This window comes from Trichosurus vulpecula, chromosome 5 (assembly GCF_011100635.1).
Source record: "Trichosurus vulpecula isolate mTriVul1 chromosome 5, mTriVul1.pri, whole genome shotgun sequence".
NCBI lineage: Eukaryota > Metazoa > Chordata > Mammalia > Diprotodontia > Phalangeridae > Trichosurus > Trichosurus vulpecula.
In genome coordinates this window covers 271,011,044-271,030,898 of record NC_050577.1, presented here as the reverse complement: position 1 = coordinate 271,030,898, position 19,855 = coordinate 271,011,044, and positions in this window count along the sequence as shown.

Here is a 19,855-nt window from a genome sequence, read left to right as displayed (position 1 = left end):
TCAATTCCTGAGCAAGTACTGCCCCGGTGGGGTGCTATCTCTGCCCCTCATGTCACCCCCTGCACAATTGACCGATTTACTGTGGGCCAGCGGGTAGCCCTTCCCTCCACACCAGCTCTAGACCTGCCCTATCGCACTCAAAAGCCCTCCTTTTCCTCCCTTGGATCTGCCAACCTACTCGGCCTGCTTCTCCCTCCCTAAATGCAGCAGGGAAGCAGCCAAGGCTAAAGATAGGCCTTCTCATCCTCCCTCTCTCCCTCTCCCCGAGGATGGGGGGGTGGGGGCGGGTTTCAGCTCCCCTTTTCCATCTCAGACTCCACTTGGTAGCACCCACCCCGCACCCAGACCTTCGCCCTTCCAGGAAAGCAAGGAGAAAGATGGGAAACACACACTCAGCCCCCATGTAAACGGAAAAAAAAGAGAGAGAGAGAGGTGGAGGGGGGTGAGGAGAGAGTGGAAAAAAACCCTGGGCTGTAAATAAAGGCAAATCCGCCTCCCTCCGAGGAGCCGTTTGTCCTCCCTCCTTGGCCCCGTCCTTCCCGCCGCCCCCTCCCGGCTGCCTGGCGGGCCCCGCGGCGCCCCGGCCCCGAGCTCCTCCATTTAATCGGATTTGGGAGAAGGGGAGGATAAATCACGGCAGCAGCTTTACGGTCCCGGAGGAGAGGCGAGCCGCAGCCAGGCACACCCCGGCCGGCGATAAAACCCGCCGCTGAAAGCCCGCCGAGCCATTTCCCGGGACCCCGAGCGACGCCATTACAGCGATGTAATTTTGCCCGGATGAGGCCCCGAGTTTAATTATCCTCGCGGAGGAATTTCAATGCGGCCAATCCATCTTGCAGGCGGGCGGCAGAGGGATTTATATGGGCCCGTTATTTCACACCGATCCTCCATCTGCATTTTTATGGCCCTCCGCTCCAGCCCGGGGAGGGGAAGGGGAGAGAGCCGGAGAGGGGGAGGAGGGCCCCCTCCCCACGCTTCTCAGCCACGTGCCGGGTCGCTGCGGGCTTTGCACCCCTCCCCCTCCCTGCGGGGGGCCGGGGAGATGAGGGGACCCCGCACCCCTCAATGCACCTCCACACACACGCGGGCGCCGGCGTTCCTGCCTCTGATGCTGCTGCTGCAGCGGCTGCCGCAGGCTGGTAGGCAGCCCCCGGGGACCACTCAATCAACAGGTCCTTACTAAATGCCAGCGGAGCAACCCCGCACCCGACTCGCATTCTGAAGGTCCGCAGACCCGAGAATCGGGAGAAAGCGGGGGTCCTGCCCTCCAAAAGCTTACAGTCTACCCCCCCACTGCACCCCGCCAGGGATGATCCGTTCCACACCCCGTTTTTATGTGTGTGTATACGGATTTATACCCACAAGCGGATATACACACATCTAAATAAAATAACACATGTGTATCCATAGGCCATTTAGGTATATGCATACCGTTATACATGTATGCATACATACACACAAGTGTACGTACACACACACACAACGTGAGAGGCACCGAATAATGCTTCTGAATTGGAGTCCTGTTCTCTTCTTTGCACGATACTCTCTCTTTTCAGTCATCCGTTTTAGAGCTAGCAAGGGCCTGAGGAAATCGTCTTGGCCAGTTCCCTTTTACAGATTGAGGGTACTGAGGTCCGTAGAAATAAATGAAGTTGGCCAAGGTCACACCGAGCTCGGATTCAAACTCAGGTCCTCGGATTGCAAACCCGGAGCTCCCCACTGCATTATAGACTCTCCTCTTTCCTCCACACCCAATTATAGACTTCAGAGCTAGAAGCGACCTTAGGGGTCATCTTGGCCAGTGTCCATTTTCAGATTGAGGGAATTGAAGACCAGAGAGATCGCCCAAGGTCACACGGCTAGTTAGTGAGCAAAGACAGCACTTGAACCTAAGATTCTCCTGTTCCAAAGCCAGGGGGTCTTTTCGCTACACAATGGTCTTTTCATTTTCATCTGCATGTCCACATGCACCCGAATTCCTATGACCTTCCAGACCCATTCCCCGAAGTCAAAACAATCCCGTTCATGCCTATGAGTTGCCCCCTAAGTAAACATCTGTTGAGTACTCTGTCATTTCAAATAAATTTGTGCCAAGCAAGGTGTCTTAAACGGAGTAGGTACTGAATATATGTTTCTGGAACTGGCTCTTAAAGGAGAACAGAGATGGCTAAGGAGAAAGAAGAAGCTGGCTCCTCTTTTTTGTTCCCATGGCTTCTAGCGTTTGATGCAGTCAGCAACCAAATATCTCCGTGGGAGCTTTGCACCACAGCTAGTCAAGGTCCTGTAAATAGGGGGTTCTTAACCTATTTTGTGTCATGGACCGCTTAGGCAGTCTGGACAAGCCTATGAATCACGTTTTAAATATTTGAATAATTAAAGGAAATGCTAAATTTTAGTGACAGGTTGACAAAAATAAAGATGTAATTTTTTTCCCATCCAAGTTCACATCCCTCCTCACCCCAATCTATCCATGGACCCCTGGGGAGTCCATATACCCCAGATTATGGATCCTTCTTTCGTTGGTCCCATCAGTGGCAGCCTCAACTGTCAGCTCCGGCAGTTTCCCCAGAGTGAATCAACATTCGTGCAGAGGGTGATTAAGGAGGCTGGAGGTCATTTATTCTTCCTCACAGGAATGAGTGGGGAGGAGAGGTTATTAAAATAAAATGTGTTTGTAGATATCTGGCCAGTTTGGTAGGTGGTCAGTGCTGAAATCGGTTCTGAAATATTAGCCTGTTGAGACAGGGAGGTCAGAAGGGGCAAAATGGAAAGGGGGTGGGATGATAAGAGTGTACAAACAACAGGGAGGAGTAAGGAGAAAAAGAACTGGAAGTGAAATGGCTGTGGTTTGATCTAGGGACCCTCCTGATCATGGACTTAAGGAAAAGCCTGTCTTCCTTTTTACCAAGGGAAAACAGAGCCAGAAGGGGAAGAGTGGGGGCCAGAGGCATCTTCTCCAATTCCTTCCTTCTTCCACAGGATCCTGTAACAAGGCCTTATGATATAGCTGTAAAACAAAGAGGTTTCGGAAGGACCAGAGAGATAGAGCAGAGTCAGAAGACCTGGCCCCTGCTCATTTCTGTGACCCTTAGGCAAATAAATCACAACTCCTCTGAGCTTGTTTTCTCATCTGTAAAATGGGGATGATAATGTGCTGCCTATACCTCACCAGACTATTGAGAGGAAAGGGTAGCTGCTATATAATTGTGATTTATTCTTAGCATTATTAGATGCCAGTTCTAAAATCCTATGATTCAAAAGCCAGTAGCTGATTGGCTGGTTACCCAATGCCTACCATCAGTCTCACAGTCTGTCTGGCTAATAGCCTCATAACCCAATGGCACTAAACTGAGATTGGGCTGTTAATTCAATTCAGCAAATATTTATTGAGGGCTTGCTATGTGCAGGGTATGGTTACATGCTTCAGGGATAAAAAAAAAAGATGAAGAAGAAAATAGAATTGAGTGCTGGAAAAGATCTTAGGAGTCATCTCACCCAACTTTTTCATTTTATGAATCAAGAAACAGCCTTAGAGATGTTAAATGACTTGGCCAAGGCCAAGCTGGTAAATGGCAGAGCTGGGATTCAAATCCACATCTTCCAACTCCAAATCCAATTCTCTGTCTTTTTTTTTTTTGGAGGGAGGAAGGCAGGGCAATTGGGGTTAAGTGATTTCCCCAAGGTCACACAGCTAGTAAGTGCATCAGGTGTCTGAGGCTAGGTCCTCCTGACTCCAGGGCCGACACTGCCTAGCTGCCCCACCAAATCCAATTCTCTTCCAACCATACCATGCCCTTTGAAAACTTGAAGCTCTAGTTAGACAACTGATAAATAATGAGACAAGTACACAGATGAGGCAGGACAAAAGTACAAGATTTAAGAATGCAGAGAAGTCCCCACTGAAGGGATCAAGGAAGACTTAATGGAGGAGACAGCATTTGAGCTGAGCCTTGAAGAATGGATAGGATAAACTTAAGGCAGCTAGGTGGTGAAATGGTTAGAGCTCTGGGCCTAGAGTAAGGAAGATTCATCTTCATGAGTTCAAATCTGGCCTCAGACACATCTTAGCTGTGTGACCCTGGACAAGTCACTTAACCCTGTTTGCCTCAATTTCCTTATCTGTAAAAATGAGCTGGAGAAGGAAATGGCAAACCACTGTGGTATCTTTGCCAAGAAAATCCCAAATGGATTAATGAAGAGTGGGACGGGATTGAAATGACTGAACAAAACATAGGCAGAGTTGGTGGAAAGGTCTACTCTAGCAAAAGCGTGAAAGTAAGGAAGCCAAAGGAACTTTTGAGGAACAGCAAGTACTATAATTTAGCTGGACTGTGTGGAACATGTATGGCATCAAAGTAGAAAGGTAGGCTAAAGTCAACACGTAGTGGGCCTTGGATATCAAAATATAGTTTGGATTTAATTCACTAGCAATGGGAATTCATCAAAGATTTCTGAGTAGGGGAAACATACAATCAGAAATCTTCTTTGGGAATCTTAATCTGACATGTCTTCTGGATGGCTACAGGATTGTAGACTTTGAGCTAGAAGGGTCATCAAGAGGGGATTATCCATCTTTAACCGACTGAGGTATTTGAGACCCAGAGAAGTTAAGTGATTTACTCTGGGTGGAACAGCTAGTAAGTGTCTGCTGTTGAGCCATGGACCGACATCCCCAACTGAATATGTAATAGAAACCAACATGGACTCAACTTGTTCATCATTCCCACAAGCCTACTTTTCTCTGCCTACCTTCCTCATTTCTGTTGAGGGTACCACTATCCTTCTAATCACCCTTGTTGAAAATCTTGGGGTCTACTTAGACCCCTTACTTTTCCTCACTGCCCAACTAATCAATGCCAAGTCTTGGTGATTCTATCTCCATGACACCTCTTCCATCTGTTGCTTCCTCTCCACTCTCATGGCCACCACCCTAATTCAAGCTCTCCTCACTTCTTGGATTACTGCAACAGCTTCCTAAACATTCTCCCGCCTCAAGAATTCCCCTGCCTCCAAATCTTCCATGTAGCTAGTAAAGCAATTTTCCTAAAGCACAATTCAAGCTGTGTCACTCCCTTGCTCAAGAAGTTCCAGTAACTCCCTATTGCCTCGGAGGTCAAATACAAGCCCCTGCATTTAAAGCCTTTCACAATCTAGCTCCAATCTACCCTTCCATGCTTCTTATGTGTTACTCCTCTTCATGCAAGCTGCAGTCTTATGGAATTGGCCTTTCTGGTCTTTATACATGATGTGCCATTTCCTCTCTCCATGACTGCATCAGCTCTTCCTCCTGCTTCCTCTCTGCCTTTTAGAATCACTAACTTCCTTTCAAATTCTGCTCAAGCCCTACCTTCTGTATGAGACCTCTTACAATGCCTCTCCTTCTTAAAATGACTTTGGATTTATTCTGTACCTATTGCATATAATGTATATATGTATATATTACACACATATGCTGTTTCCCCTTCTTGAAAGTCAACTCCTTGAGGGCAAAGATTGTTTCCTTGAAGTCTTTGTAATCCCAGCACCTAGCCCAGTGCTGGCACATAACTGATACTTAATAAATGCTTGATGGATTGATGGGAGGAGACACTGGCTAGAACAGGGATACTTAACCTTTTGTGTTTCCTGGACCCCTTTGGCATAGACTCCAGATTAAGAATCCCTAGGCTACACACTTATTAAAATAGTCTTCGTGAGAAGTGACAATGGCCTGGTTGAGGGATGGGAATAGAAATGGAGAGCGGGGGATTGATGGGAAAGGCATTGTGAAAGTAAGATTAACAGGACTTGGTGATTGATTGAAATTGGAGGGTGAGGGACAGGGAGGAATCAAAAGATGGCCTTGAGGCTTTCATTCCAGGTGACTGGAAGAATAAGCAGTGTCATTAAAGGGAAGCCGGGAGGATGAGCTGGTTTGGAGAGTAGGGTCACCGAATCATCAATCTAGAGCTGGAAGGGTCCTTAGAGGCCATCTAATAGTGTCTTCTCATTCTGGGTGAGGAAACAGAGGCACGGAAAAGTTAAATGACTTGTCCAAGGTCACACGGGTTCTCTGACCCCAACTTGATCAATTTTGCTGTGTGGACCTTCCACCCAAATGGAGATGTCTACAAATATGTCATTTGATCCTCACAACAGCCCAGGGAGGTAGGTGTGTTAGCATTATCCCCATTTTATGGTTGAGGAAACCCAGGCAGACAGTGGTAAAATGACTTGCCCGGGGTCACGTAGCTATTAAGTGTCTGAGGCTGGATTTGAACTCAGGACTTCTGATTCTATGCTGAGTGCTCTATTTACTATGTCACCAACTACTCCTAGTGAGGCTAAGTCTAGGGCCTACCCCATGTTTTCTTGGTGTGACTGGGAACGACTTACCTCTAGGAAGTTGAAGCCAATCAGGTCTCAGGGGCAGCTTTGTCTTATCACACAAATATATGGTAAATAAAAAAAAAACAACACTCCTGTGATATCTAATGTGGTTAAGATTATTTCCAGTTGGAGAGATGAGGAAAATCTTCAAGTACAACATGTGATTTAAGCTTAACCTTAGAGTAGGAATAAGATTTCAATCCAGTTTTACCACCTGACTTCTGATTCTTGACTAAAGTTTCATCCTTTCTATACTCCAAAGAAACCTTTGCAGAGGTTATTTTCACCTCCTGGTTGCCCTTCCACTCTCCCTCTTCTCTATTCCCAGTTACCTTATTCCCTCTCTCTGGATAACTTCCCTAACTAAGCCCTTTCTCCAGGCCTTACCCCTTATGATTTCCTTCTTCCCCAAACTAATGTCTGAAGCTCTGACCTTATTTCTCTCTCTCTCTGGGTCTGCATCCTTTTTATGTGTCCTGATTCAACTCGGATCTCTTTGAGGGCAGGGAATTCATCTCCTCCTTTTCCTGAATGTCCTCGTAACACCCAGCACATGGTTTTGACGTGGGAAGTGCTCCATTAATGTTCTGAATTAACTGACAGCATATTCTTCTCTGACTACTCTGCAGAGACAGATCAGACAGATATTAAGGAAGGAATATGTATGAGAAGTGATAGTTACTAGGATCCTTGCTGCAGAGGTTAGCTTTTTCTGAATTCCTACGATCTCCTGCCTTCCCAAGGATGGGTTAGTTTTTCCTCAGGGAAGGAAAAGGAATAAGCATTTGTATAGTGCCTACTATGTGCCAGGCACTGTGTTAAGAGCTTTACAAATATCTCATTTGAGCCTCAAAACAACTCTGCAAGGGTACCCATTTTACAGTTAAAGAAACTGAGGCACACAGAGGTTAAACAACTTAGCCAGGGTTGCACAGATGCTTAAGTATCTGAGGCTAGATTTGAACTATCTACTGTACCATCTGGCTGCCTCCCTAATCCTAACCCTTAACTCAATCGTCAATTAATCATCCATAAACCCATCAAATCAACTCTTCTCCTTGACTTGAAGGATCTTCGTAATTTACTATTGCTTTCATCTAAATAATCTTATTTCTTATTACTCCCAAACATGAACCTTCTGTTCTATTAAAGCTGGTCTCTTTATTGTTCCTGAACATACTGTGTTCATTCCCCCTTCCATACTTTCCTCAAGACCTTATCTACATAATGGGAACTAAGGTAGGTTCCTGGTGGCCTAAGCACAAAAATCAGTATAGGAAGTAGGCCACTACGGTGAATGCAGAGGTTGTCCAAATAAATCAATGCTATATTGTTGTTGAATATCCTTGCCTAAACTGGGATAGTAGTTTTCTCTGAACTCTGTATATTCATATACACTGACCCATATGCCTGGAAGGCACTCCCTCCTGGGTTCTCCCATTCCCTATCCTTCTTTCTTTAAGGCTCAGTTTAGGATCCAACTCTCCCTGTTGCTAGGTTTTCCTTCTTAAGTGTCCCGTGTTTACTCCTCTGGATACCCATTATATCCACCCAGTAGAATATAAGGTCTATGAGGATAGAGATTGTCTTGTTTTGGTCTTTGCATTTCTTAAAATTAGCAGACTGTCTTGCACATAGTAGGTGGCTTAAGAAATGTCTATTCAATTGGATTGAAAAACAGAAGTTGCTTTCTGCCTAGCTGAAACCTGCATTACTAACTTTCTAGCTAGTTTCTAACTGTTCTCTTTCCCCTTCAATCTGCATTCAGACTAATCTTCCTAAAGCATAGCTTTTATCCAGTTGCTTGCTCAAGAATCTACAGTAGCTCCCTCTTAACCATCAAATCAACTCTTCTCTTTGACTTGAAAGACCTTCCTAATTTAATCTTGCTTTCATCTAAATACTCTTATTTCTTATTACTCTCAAACGTGAAACTTCTGTTCTATTAAAGCTGGTCTCTTTGTTGTTCCTGAATATACTATGTTCATTCCCCCTTCCATACTTTTGCCTGCTTCAGCTTCTCCCCCGGAATGCTCTCTCATTCCTTTCTACTCTTCCAAGTACTTACTGTCCAGCCTTTAAGACCTAGTTCAAGTTGTATCTCTTCAATGACAGCAACTGCCTAGACATATTCCATTATCTAGTGATCTCTCCCATTTTGGGACTCCTTTTATACTTACAGCCTGTACTGCCAAATACTTTATTGTTTACGTCTTGTACTAGTTATATTTCTCCATTAAAGTCCTCTTCCAATGTTTGTGTCACCTGCATGCAGCCCAGGGGGCCTCCAAAGGGAACACACAGAACCAGAGTCATTCTTGGAGGGCCTGATGACAAATAGGGTCAGGTGCTCTCTCTGGCTCTGCCTGCAGCCCAAAGTAAAAGTACAGGGAACTCTAAAGCAAAGCTTAGTTATGGCCCATGCACAGGGTCTCCCCTTCCTTTTCCACTAAGGTATTCAATGCATGATATGAGTATCAGGTATAGATAAAACAGCTGGTTATTGCCTCAACCACAGAAATTGTATAAAACACAAAGAACTCAAGGCATGCATAAATAAACACAGGAAACAGAAAATATTCAAAATAACACATGAAATTCATTATACTCTCCCAGATGGCAAAGACCTTTTGTGGGACTACTGAAAAGCTGTCTCTCATTTACCTCAGACCTGCATTGTCTGAGAAACTTGGAGCAATTATCATGGACTATTGGCAACATCCAGATCTCCTGGCCCTTTAACACATACCTCTACTCCTACAGTAAAAGATGATCCTTTCAGTGGGTTTGTTTTCTGAGAAGTGTGCTTTAAAGGAAATCTTCTGTTCAGCTAATGCCCCAATCCTGAACTCAGGAAATCTCTGACCCTGCCAAGAATTAGGATTGCTAGTCATTGGGCCACAAAAGAAAGAAAGGGAGGGAGGAAGGAGGGAAAAAGGAAGTTCAGAAGGAATGAAGAAAGATAAAAGAAAGGAAAAAAAAGAGAGGAGGAGAGACAGAGACAGGAAGGGGGGGAAGAGAGAGAGAGAGAGAGAGAGAGAGAGAGAGAGAGAGAGAGAGAGAGAGAGAGAGAGAGAGAGAGAGGAAGGGGGGGAAGAGAGAGAGAGAGAGAGAGAGAGAGAGAGAGAGAGAGAGAGAGAGCAGAAGCAGCAGCCACAATGGAAAAGTCAATAGAGTTTGGTCTCAGGCTCACCTAGTTAAGAGTATTTCCCGGTCCTGTGTTTCTGCTATGAGTGACCATTTTCTGCTGGAGCTGGAAGAGAAATTTCTTTCCTCCTCTTCCTCACCTTACTGGAAGACCCAGCAACGGGAAAGTATGTAACAAAGAAGAGTCCAAAAGTAATGATGGAGATCACAGCCATCAGATTAGCAAAGATGACAGTTGTTACAATAGCTGTGGGCAAACACACTAATGCACTATTGTTAGAGCTGTGAATTGATCCAACTATTCTGGAAAGCAATTTGGAACTATACTCCAAAAGTCACTAAAGTGTGTAAACCCTATCACCCAGAGATGCCACTAATAGGCATGTACACCCACAGGATCAAAGACAAGGGGAAAGGACTGAATGAAATACAAAAAATATTTATAGCCTCACTTTTTATTGTAGCAAAGAACCGCAAACAAAAGTGAATGCCCATCAGTTAGGGAATGGTTGAACAATTTATGATTTAATGTAATGGGATATTATTACAGTGTAAAAAGTGATTAAAGGAGTAGATTCAAAAATATCTCAGAAGATTTTATGAATGGGTACAGAATAAATTAAATAGAACCAAGAAAACAGGTCATACAGGAAGTATGATATTGTAAAGGAAAGCAAATTTGAAAGATTCATGAACTCCGATCAATCTATGAATGGGTATGACTCCAGAAGACTGGCAATGAAGCATGTTTGCCATTTCTTGGAAGACAGGTGGTAGGCTGTAGGTGCAGATCGAGACATACATTTTTAAACATAACAAATGTGTAAATTTGTTTTGCTTGATTATACTTATTTGTTGTAAGAGGAGGTTTTTATTTGGTGGGGATAGTTAAAGAAAGGAGTGGGGGCAGTGATAGTGATACAAAAAAGAAGAGCGTTAATGAAGAGTTTACGAAATATACAGAAGAATGAAGAAGGAATTTCAGAAGGGGACACAGATAAACGGGGCTGTTGGAGGTACTATGTTAAATTTAATACATACTTAAAAACCTGATAAGGTATATGTAATAGACACTCATGGCTTCATATACAAGGCTCTTTTTCTGTACTTCTTTGGTTCATATTGTTCATTCACATGTGTTGACATTTATCAAGTTCACAAACAAAAAGAAAAAAGAAAATGTCAAAAATAAGGGGATGGCTGGTGGTATAGTGGATAGAAGACCAGCCCTGGAGTCAGGAGGACCTGAGTTCAAATCTGATCTCAGACACTTACCAGCTGTGGGACCCTGAGCAAGTCACTTAACCCCAATTGCCTCCCAAACAAACAAAAATAGTGATGAAGCCTCATTCTTATGGGCTTCGATAGAGGGGAGGGGGAAAAGGTTCTTCTCTTGAGCCTCAGTTACCAAGTAGTCACTTGGTACCAATTAAAGGCTCATTGTGTGAAGGCCCAGCAAGGTAAGTGTGCCCCAGTGAGGGGCTAAGGTACATGTCCATCACCTCCATGGAAAGTTCTCTTTTTGAACAAAGGTTGATGCCCTGAAAACTCATCAAATGGATTAAAGGAAAGGGAGGGGAAAAGGAGTACACCATCAAACTGATCAAAGGTTCTTGGGTCACTCCCCATCATATACTTCATTCTGGGGTAGAAGTTACCCCTGGGTTTTTGAAAATCACGCCAAGGCATCATAATTCCTTGGAGTTCCTTCCAAGCTGGAAAGTTTTTGAGTATAGGCCCTGGGAGAGATTGTCTCTTGTCCAAGGACCTGTTTAGATAAATATGGAGAGGGTAATACCCAGGTTGCTTTCAGGGTGATGAATTTTCCTGCCAAAATAGCTCTCAAAGGCCATCTATTAAGTCAGAAAAGAAGCAGAAGTGGGACCGATGATTGGAAGTTGCTGAGAGGCAGATTTAAGCTGGATGTAAAAAACAAAAACAAAACAAAACAAAAAACCCCTTACATCTCTATTTTTTCTGAGGACCCTTCTAGCTTTGAGACTTCGAGTAGCTATGTTGATATAGTCCCAAATCCTTTATCTTCTTGCTTGATTCATATTCTTAAGTTTATCACCCTAACTAGGTTGTTAATTCCCTGAGGACAGAGATCATGCCATATTCCTTCCTTATCCTTCATAGCACATAGTGCACTACTAGGCCTGTGGAAGAGATCAATTGGTAGTGGGATGGACTTGCCATCTTCTGGCTACCGGCATTAACCAGAAAGAGAACTCTTTCACCTTTGCTCTTTCCTAACAGACCTACTCTGGACAACAGAGGATCAAATTGGAGAGCATGGTAAGAAGAAGTCCTAGACCTTTAGAAATAATTCACAAGGATAACTCTTTCATAGACGTTAGAACTATACTTTAAAACTGTATTCACTCATTCCTTTAAATCCTATTGCATGGATGTCAAAAGCATCCTGAAGACATTCGTAACTTCCCTTTTCTCTTAGATGGCCTAAAGTGGTTATGACAATTGAGTCCCACATTTGATGGCAATAAAATTCTCAACTTTCCAGCCTCTTCCATAATATTTAGAGTAACTGATGGGATATCCTATCATCAGATAGGCTTGATACTTTGGGAGAGACTGTGTGAAGTGACTTCAATGGCTCATAGAAAGTCTCATTTATAATAATAATATTAATTTTATTTATATGGACCTCAAAGCTTGCTACATACATTATCTTATTTGACCCTCACAAGAACCCAGTGAGGTTGGTCAGTCAGCTTGTCAATCAATAAGCATTTGTGAAGTGCTTGTTATGTGTAGAGGAAAAAAAAATACAGCCCCTGTCCTCAAGGAGTTTACATTTTAATAGAGGAGACAACATACAAACAACGATGTATATGCAAGGTAAGTATAGAATAGATGGAAGGCAGACGGTATATTAGCCTCATTTTAGAAATAAAAAACAAGAAAGATTTAGAGAGGAAGTGATTTGCCCAGAGAAATACATCTAGTGTATTAGGTGGGATTTGGACTCAGTTCTTCCTGACTGCAAATGCAACACTCAATTAATTTATACCAATATTTTGGGGAATTAGGGAGGTCCAGATCAACCCCCCCCCAAATCACCAAAAACCAATGACTCCTAAATGAATGGAAGAGACAGACTAGGAGAAAGTGAATGAAAACCTAGTATGCTGATTCCTTTCTGAGTTCTCCACCATTCTCTCCCTTAAGGAGAAAAGAGTACAGAAAACCTGGATTAATTAAGAGTAGGGCAGTGGAAAAGGCAATGGATATGGAATTAGAGAACCCATATTAAAATCTTGATCAATCATTCCAGCTCTAAATCTATGATCCTGTTACCCACTGAGAGGTTTTCAGTTTAGGGATTCTTTCAATGTCCACCACCACATTTTTTCATCATGTCACTGCAGCAGGACAGGACTTTGGTTCTCATTCCTAATTTGTCATGGCAGCATATGTCTATCCCTCCATCGTATTTTTGTATCGTTCACTTCTGTTTAACTGAAAGAGGGAAGAGAAACAGAGAGCAAAAGACATGAAGATATACTCATGAATCAAACATTTACCTTCTCCCCACTCTTCATCTCCAAATATTGTAAAATAAGTTGATTTAGAGCTGGAAGGGATTTTAGAGATCATCTTATCCAATTCTTTCATTTTATAGATGGGAAAACTGAGACCCAGAGAGATGAAATGGTCTGTCTTAGGTCATACAGCTAAAAAGTAGTAGAGATAGGATTCTGCCTCCAAAACCAGCCCTATTTTCATGACACTATTTAGCTGCTTATGGTGGGAGCTCATAAATCAATGTTTCCAAGATCCTAAGAGCCTAATGCTCTTATATGCAGAAAGCCTAATCTTGACCACTGGGGATTCAGAAGGAGGAGGGGAAGACACGTAGCTGCCCTTTCAGGACCTTACCCTCTGATGAGGACACAAAAAAATATTTACAAAAGCAGCATGAATTCAAATTTTATCTCGTCCATTTCAACAAGCTATTAAGGAGATCAAGAACAGTTCTTGCCCACCAAAAACTTACATTCTACCAGAGAAAGCAGGATGTTCATAGATAAATAAATACAAAATATATACAAAAGAAATATGGGAGGTGTAAAGGGAGCACTAAGAAATTTGGGGTGGGGGGAGTGATCAGAAAAAGACCTAGATTAGGAGGTGGCTCCGAAACCGTGCCTTGAAGGCAGCTAGGCTTCCAAGAGGAAGAAGTGAGAAGGGAGGGCATTCAGGCTTGGAGACAGCCTGTGCAAAGATGAGTATTCATGAAAACCAGCAGCCGCATATCCCATTAGCTTCTAACTCAGGCTATGATAGCTGAGGGATGGCGGAGTTACGCTGAGAGCAGTTACAGGTGTATAATCAGGGGAGTCTTCTGGATGGAAAGGAGTTTTGAATCGGGTTCTGAAGGCGAGGAGGAGTGTGTAGGATCCAGATGACAATACATTCATGTCATCCAGTAAGATCAGCAGATGGAGTGAAGGGGGACCAGCTGGAGAAAGCGCCCCCCTTCCCCAAACGTGGGGAAGTGGCTTGTCTCCTCTCCTCTCTAGTCTCTCCCACTGACTGACCTGTCCCAATCCCTTCTCCTTCCCTTTTCTAGCTCCCCTGTCTGTTTCCCCGATTCCCCTCCCTTGTCTTCCTCGATAATCTCCTGACATCCCTTCAAATCCAATTACTGGATTAATTGACGTTCGAACCAAGAGACAAACAGAAAGGAGCTTCAAACAAGGGGCGGCTCGGATTTATTCTCCGGCCTCCAGCAGGTCCCCGGCCGGTGAGATTTACAGGGTCTTGAACACAGCGACAATTCAAACCTTTGATTAATCATGTTTTTCTCCCGGCCCCATAATTTAGTTGCTCCTTTTCCCTCCCTGCCTTTTTTTTTTTAATCAGTGGAAACGGAGACTGAGTCCTCATCAGCTTCAATTACACATATTAAGCCCCTGGACAGCACTTTTGACAGAGAGGCAATGCCCCCTCCCTCTGGCCCGCCCCCCTAAATCATTCCTGAATTAACATCACAATCGGCGGATGGCGGGCGCTCAGATTTAAAAGGTGGCATATTGTTCGCGGACCGTCTAGTTCAGTATGGCAAGCTTAGCTCCCTCCCTCTGTACCCCCGCCTTCCTTCCCTCTGCTACCCCGCTCCCGGAATCCCCGGGCGACCGTGACTCAGGAGCTCCTGGCGGTGTATCAGCCTTCTCCCCTGAGGAGGAAAAAGAAGGCTGAGGTCAGGGGCGCTCTAAGGAGGGCCCAGAAGGGTGGACATGGGGCTGCATACAGAGGTGGGAAGCCAGCCCAACTTGTCTGTGGGGCAGGATAGGCCCTAAGACAAGACCAGGAACTTGGAGAGCCAGGAGGAGGGCAGGGAGAGATGAACAGGGGCAGGAGGAGATTATTTCTGGGCGCTTGGGCAAGGGGAACAGATCAGATGCAAATTAGATGCAAATGTAATGCAGATAAGCCGTGATTGTCTTGGATGCAATGGCTGAGCAGCTTCTGGGAAGGAGAACATCGGCTGCCCCTCTCTGCCCTGGGGCTGACGGAGAGCTCTCTATTGACTTGCTCCTCCCCATTGTCGAGAGATGCAGCGGGTTCATTGGGTCATTTATCTCAGAATTGTTGAGGGGGGCGGCAATGGAGCTGCATTTCCCCCGCCTCACCTGAACATTTGAACTAGAGAAAGATGACCCCTAGTTGCAACAGGAGGGGATGAGGTCAGACCGCAGCAAGGTCTTCAGGCAAGACTCAAGCAGGTGGCGAAGTCTTCCTGGCAGATTTTTCGGAGCAGGAGGCGCCCCCAATTAATCTGGCTTTAGAAGGGGGCACTTGGAGGCAGAGGGAAAGACTCGCTGACCATTTGGGTCTTGCTCACTTGCCCCTAAGAATTGTTCCCCCTCTCTCCTAAAATGAAGGCGAGAGATAGGGGGAAAATGTCAACCCAGGTATCCAGGTTTCCAGTTATTTTCTTAATCACCTGTCACTGCCTGGCGAACATCAATCTCTAGGGTCTGAGTCCTGCCTAGCAACATCTTAACCAATCAAAACGAAGGAAAACAGGGCGGTCCGCCCATCTCGGACTCTGATAGGTTCACTCTAGCTATGATCACGCTGAGTTCCCATAGGCTAGCGGCCACCTGTATGGAAATGAGAATTACCCAGGAATCTCTGTCCCTAGCTTTACTCCGCCCTCCGCTCTACGGACCTGTAGCTCACTGCAGTAAAGACAGGAAGCCGGAGAGCCATTTCTCTTGTGCTTAGTGGTTGGGTTTCCTGCCCTCTACATCGCGAACTCTCCCTGACTCCCCCAAAGGGGAAGACCTAAAGCAATTTCCCCAGTCCCCGCTGGCTCTTCTGACTTGGCCCGCAGATGCCCAAGCTGAAAACTCAGAAAAATGACTCGCGTGTCTCTTCTTTTGCACGTAGTCTATCCAATGTCAAAATTCTGCCCTTCCCCTACAGTGCTACCCCGGCCACTGCTCCCATCCTTCAATGCCCACCCAGGTGGTCCTGCTCTCCCCTTAGTATTTCAGCGCTTGCTCTTTCCCCACCCTTTTTCATCTCTCTCCTGCTCCATTTTCCACGAGCCCTTGCCACTCTGGATCCAGGCACTTCACCTCAGAATCTAAAGGAGGGGGCATTTAAGGGGAAAAGCACCCCCCTCTTCCAAAAAAAAAAAACACCTCTCCATCCTCTCTCCCCATCCATTTTCTCCGAGGGAGCCGAGTTTGACAGCGAATTCATTCCGAGCGGGGAGGGTGATTTATTCTTCAAATATACCGACAAGTGCGGGCATGATGGAGCCCATTAAAATGTTGGGAGATTGTTTTTATGATTGAAGTCTGTATTACTCCAACCATAAAGAAAGAGAGCAAGGAGTCATTAGCATTTTCATGATGGTGTATTTCTGCTTGTCTCCGCGCCATCACTCATCTTTACTGCCCGTCCCTTTGCTCTCGCTTTGCTACAACGAGGAGAGACTGCAGCCTGAGTTGGGGTGGAAGGGGGTGGTGGCGGTGGGAGGGGGATGGAGATCCCCAAGCCGCTCTGCCCTTCACGCCAAATCCGCCCGGGCCTCCCCGGGACACGGCTGAGACCGGACATATGCTTTGTGCCTCACTGTCTGGCTCAGCGGGCTTCTCTGTTGATTCTTTCACTCTTCCCCAGCTCAGGTCACAAGGGCCTGAATGGTGCTTGGAGATCCGTGTGTGTGTGTGTGTGTGTGTGTGTGTGTGTGTGTGTGTGCGCACTCTCTTCAGTCCCATCAGCCCCAAATCACACCTTGGAAATTCTGACTGGCGTAGGTGTGTATGTCTGGGTTCTCTCTCTCCAGTCTCATCAGCCCCGAATGACTGGTGTGTATTTGAGGGAGTGTGTGTGTGTGTGTGTGTGTGTGTGTGTATGTGTGTGTGTGTGTGTTCATGTGTGTGCACTCTCTCTTCAGTCTCATCAGCCCAAATGATACCTTGGAAATTCTGACTGGTCTACGTGTGTATGTCTGGCTTTTCTCTTTCCAGTCTCATCGGCAAAAATAACTAGTGGGTATTTGAGTGTGTGTGTGTGTGTGTGTGTGTGTGTGTGTGTGTGTGTGTGTGTGTGTGAGAGAGAGAGAGAGAGAGAGAGAGAGAGAGAGAGGGGGGAGATGGGGTGATGGGGTGCTTGTGTGTGTGTATAATGTTTTTCTCTCTTTGGCCCTTCTGATCTCCTGAACCTGGAAAGTACTTGGGGATTTCCACTGGTTTGGAGGGAGCTGATGCTAAATATTCCATGACAAAGGACCTTAGTGTGGGAATTTGGGGGTCAAAAGTAGAAAAGTGAGAGTAGAGGCAGAGGGTGGGTCTGAGGGAGGACAATGAGGATTCTTGGGTTTTAGGGATATTGGCAGAGTTGGGAGCCAGGACACCTGAATGCTGCCAACTTTCTTAGCCAAGGAGCTTACTCTAATCATTTTTTCTCTTGTTCTTGCTCAAGAACAAAGCCAAAAGCCCAGTTCAGGCCACCCTGTCTCCCTCCAGGTTTGCCGTTTTTCACCGTTGACTCCTTTCCTTCTCTAACCGCCTCTAACCTTTCGGAATCCTGACCCTATTCTAGACTCCACTTACCCTCCTGACTCCTCTAGTGAAGGATAAAGTTTAAAATGGCCCATAGCCAGTGAAGAAGAGGGCCTAGGTCAAGATCAGAGCCTGGAGGTCCCAGGGCATGTGGTATAGAGCTGTTCTAAAGCCACTAGAGAACTTCTGGGCTCTCTATCCCTGATCTTCCTACTTTTGATATGTTCTCACCCATCGGATGGATGCACAACCATATCCCCCTCAAGTTAGCCTCAACATGTTTGGAGATCCCACGGGACCAATGTGTGTTTGAAGCCAAAGATGGTTGGGAGTCAAGTCAAGACAAGTCAATAGGCATTTATTAATCACCTATTCAGTGCTAAGTGCTGGGGACACAAAGAAAAGTAAAAACAAAACCAACAACAAAACAAAACAAAACAAACAACAACAACAACAAAAAAACAGTCCTTGCTTGCAATGAGCTTAGGAACAGAGGAATGGGAAGGATGACCTGAAAACAACTATTTATAAAAAAAAAAAAAGATATATACAGGATAAACTGGTTAGTCACAGATGTTGAATGATTGTATTTTGGGATAGGCATGGGGGAATAGAATAGATACATTGGTTAGTGAGAATTTGAGGGGAAATTGAGGGATTCTAAAATAGGGTCCAAGATACGGGAGTATTCAACCCCATACCCTCAGGGCTCCCCTCCCACTTTCTCCACTCTAGGTCCTTCAAGGTATGGAGGAGATCCAGTCTGGTAAGTGCTTAGAGATCCCCAGAGAGAATTTCTTTATTCTGGGGTTTAGGATAGTGGTTAGGGTTTAGGGAGGGGGACTAGAGATACTCAGTCCCCACCTCCAGCTTCCACCTTAACTAATTAATGCCCCCTCCAGCCTCTTGACCTTGAGAGATTCCTAGAGGGAGTGGGTAGGTGGACTCTGGGGTTCTATAGGTAGGAATCAAGGTAGCTGGGCATGGGTTGAGGGAGAAGGCATGTGTGGAGGTGGTACTCTATACCGCCACCCCCACCCCCCAGTCTTTGAAATGCCTGGCGGCGGTGGCGGCAGCAGCAGCAGCCCCAGATTTACAGCTGCCCCAGCACTGATGCCATAAAAGCAAACGATCCTTCTCTGTACTAATTTCTGTGTAATTAGATCTCTCCTGGCATGGAAAGTGGGGAGTGGGGGCAGCTGGGAGGGTCGAGAGAGAGGACCATGTGCAGAGGGGAGGAGAGAGGCCAGGGGGCATGCATAAGCACATGTATGAACATGATAGTCACATGGATCTAGGTACTTGGCATGTGGGGGACAGACGTCAAAGGGATGGGGGGCACTTGGCACATAAATATGAGTAAATAGGCTGGCATCTCCAACTTTGCACAGTTGAACACATCTGCAGAAATGACAAATGAGGCCACACGGTGCTGTTGGGAGAGACGGCATATAGGTTTGCAGACATACTAGAGATGCTCCATGCCGCCTCCTCCTCTTCCTCGCCCTGCCCCCCATCCCTGACCAAATGTAAGAGAGATATGAAAACCCCTTACAGGAGACAGAAATAGAGAATCAACCCTGCCTTTCCTTACTACCCAACCTTGAGAAGGATCTAGGGACAGAACTCTCCCCCATGTATAGCCCCCCAAAATACCCAGGTGCACAAATTTCCCCAGAAAGGGCCAAATACACATATCTACTCCAGGGTGGGGCAGAAATAATAGTTCTCCTAGAATAGTAGATACATATGAATTTCTCACGGAAGAGATATCCAGACACCCCCCAGAGGGGCCAAGTACACAGATCTCTCTTTACCAAGAACCAGGCAGTCCCTTCCCAGAGAGTCCAGCCACAGAGACCCCTCTAAGATAAGCAGACACTCCCCACCCCCCTACTATCACCAAGAAGGGCCCAGACATATATACCTTTCCAGAGGGGTCTAGACACATAAACTGCCTAGGATGGGCCAGACAAATAGCCCTTCATTCCACCCTCCAGGATCCAGACATACCTACTGCCTGAAGGCCAGACACACATACTCCTCCCCTCCCCAGGGACCAGACACACAAAATTCCCTAGAGGGGTTAGATGTACAGAGAATACTCTGAGTTGTACATGTCAACCTCTTAAAGGGTCCTGAATAGCAGACACATATTCCCTTTCTATATATACACACAGAATATGTACATCTATGCACAAATAACTATATATACATACATACATATATATATGTATGTGTGTATATATATATATATATGTATATATATTACCTTATCTCCCTTCCGCCCA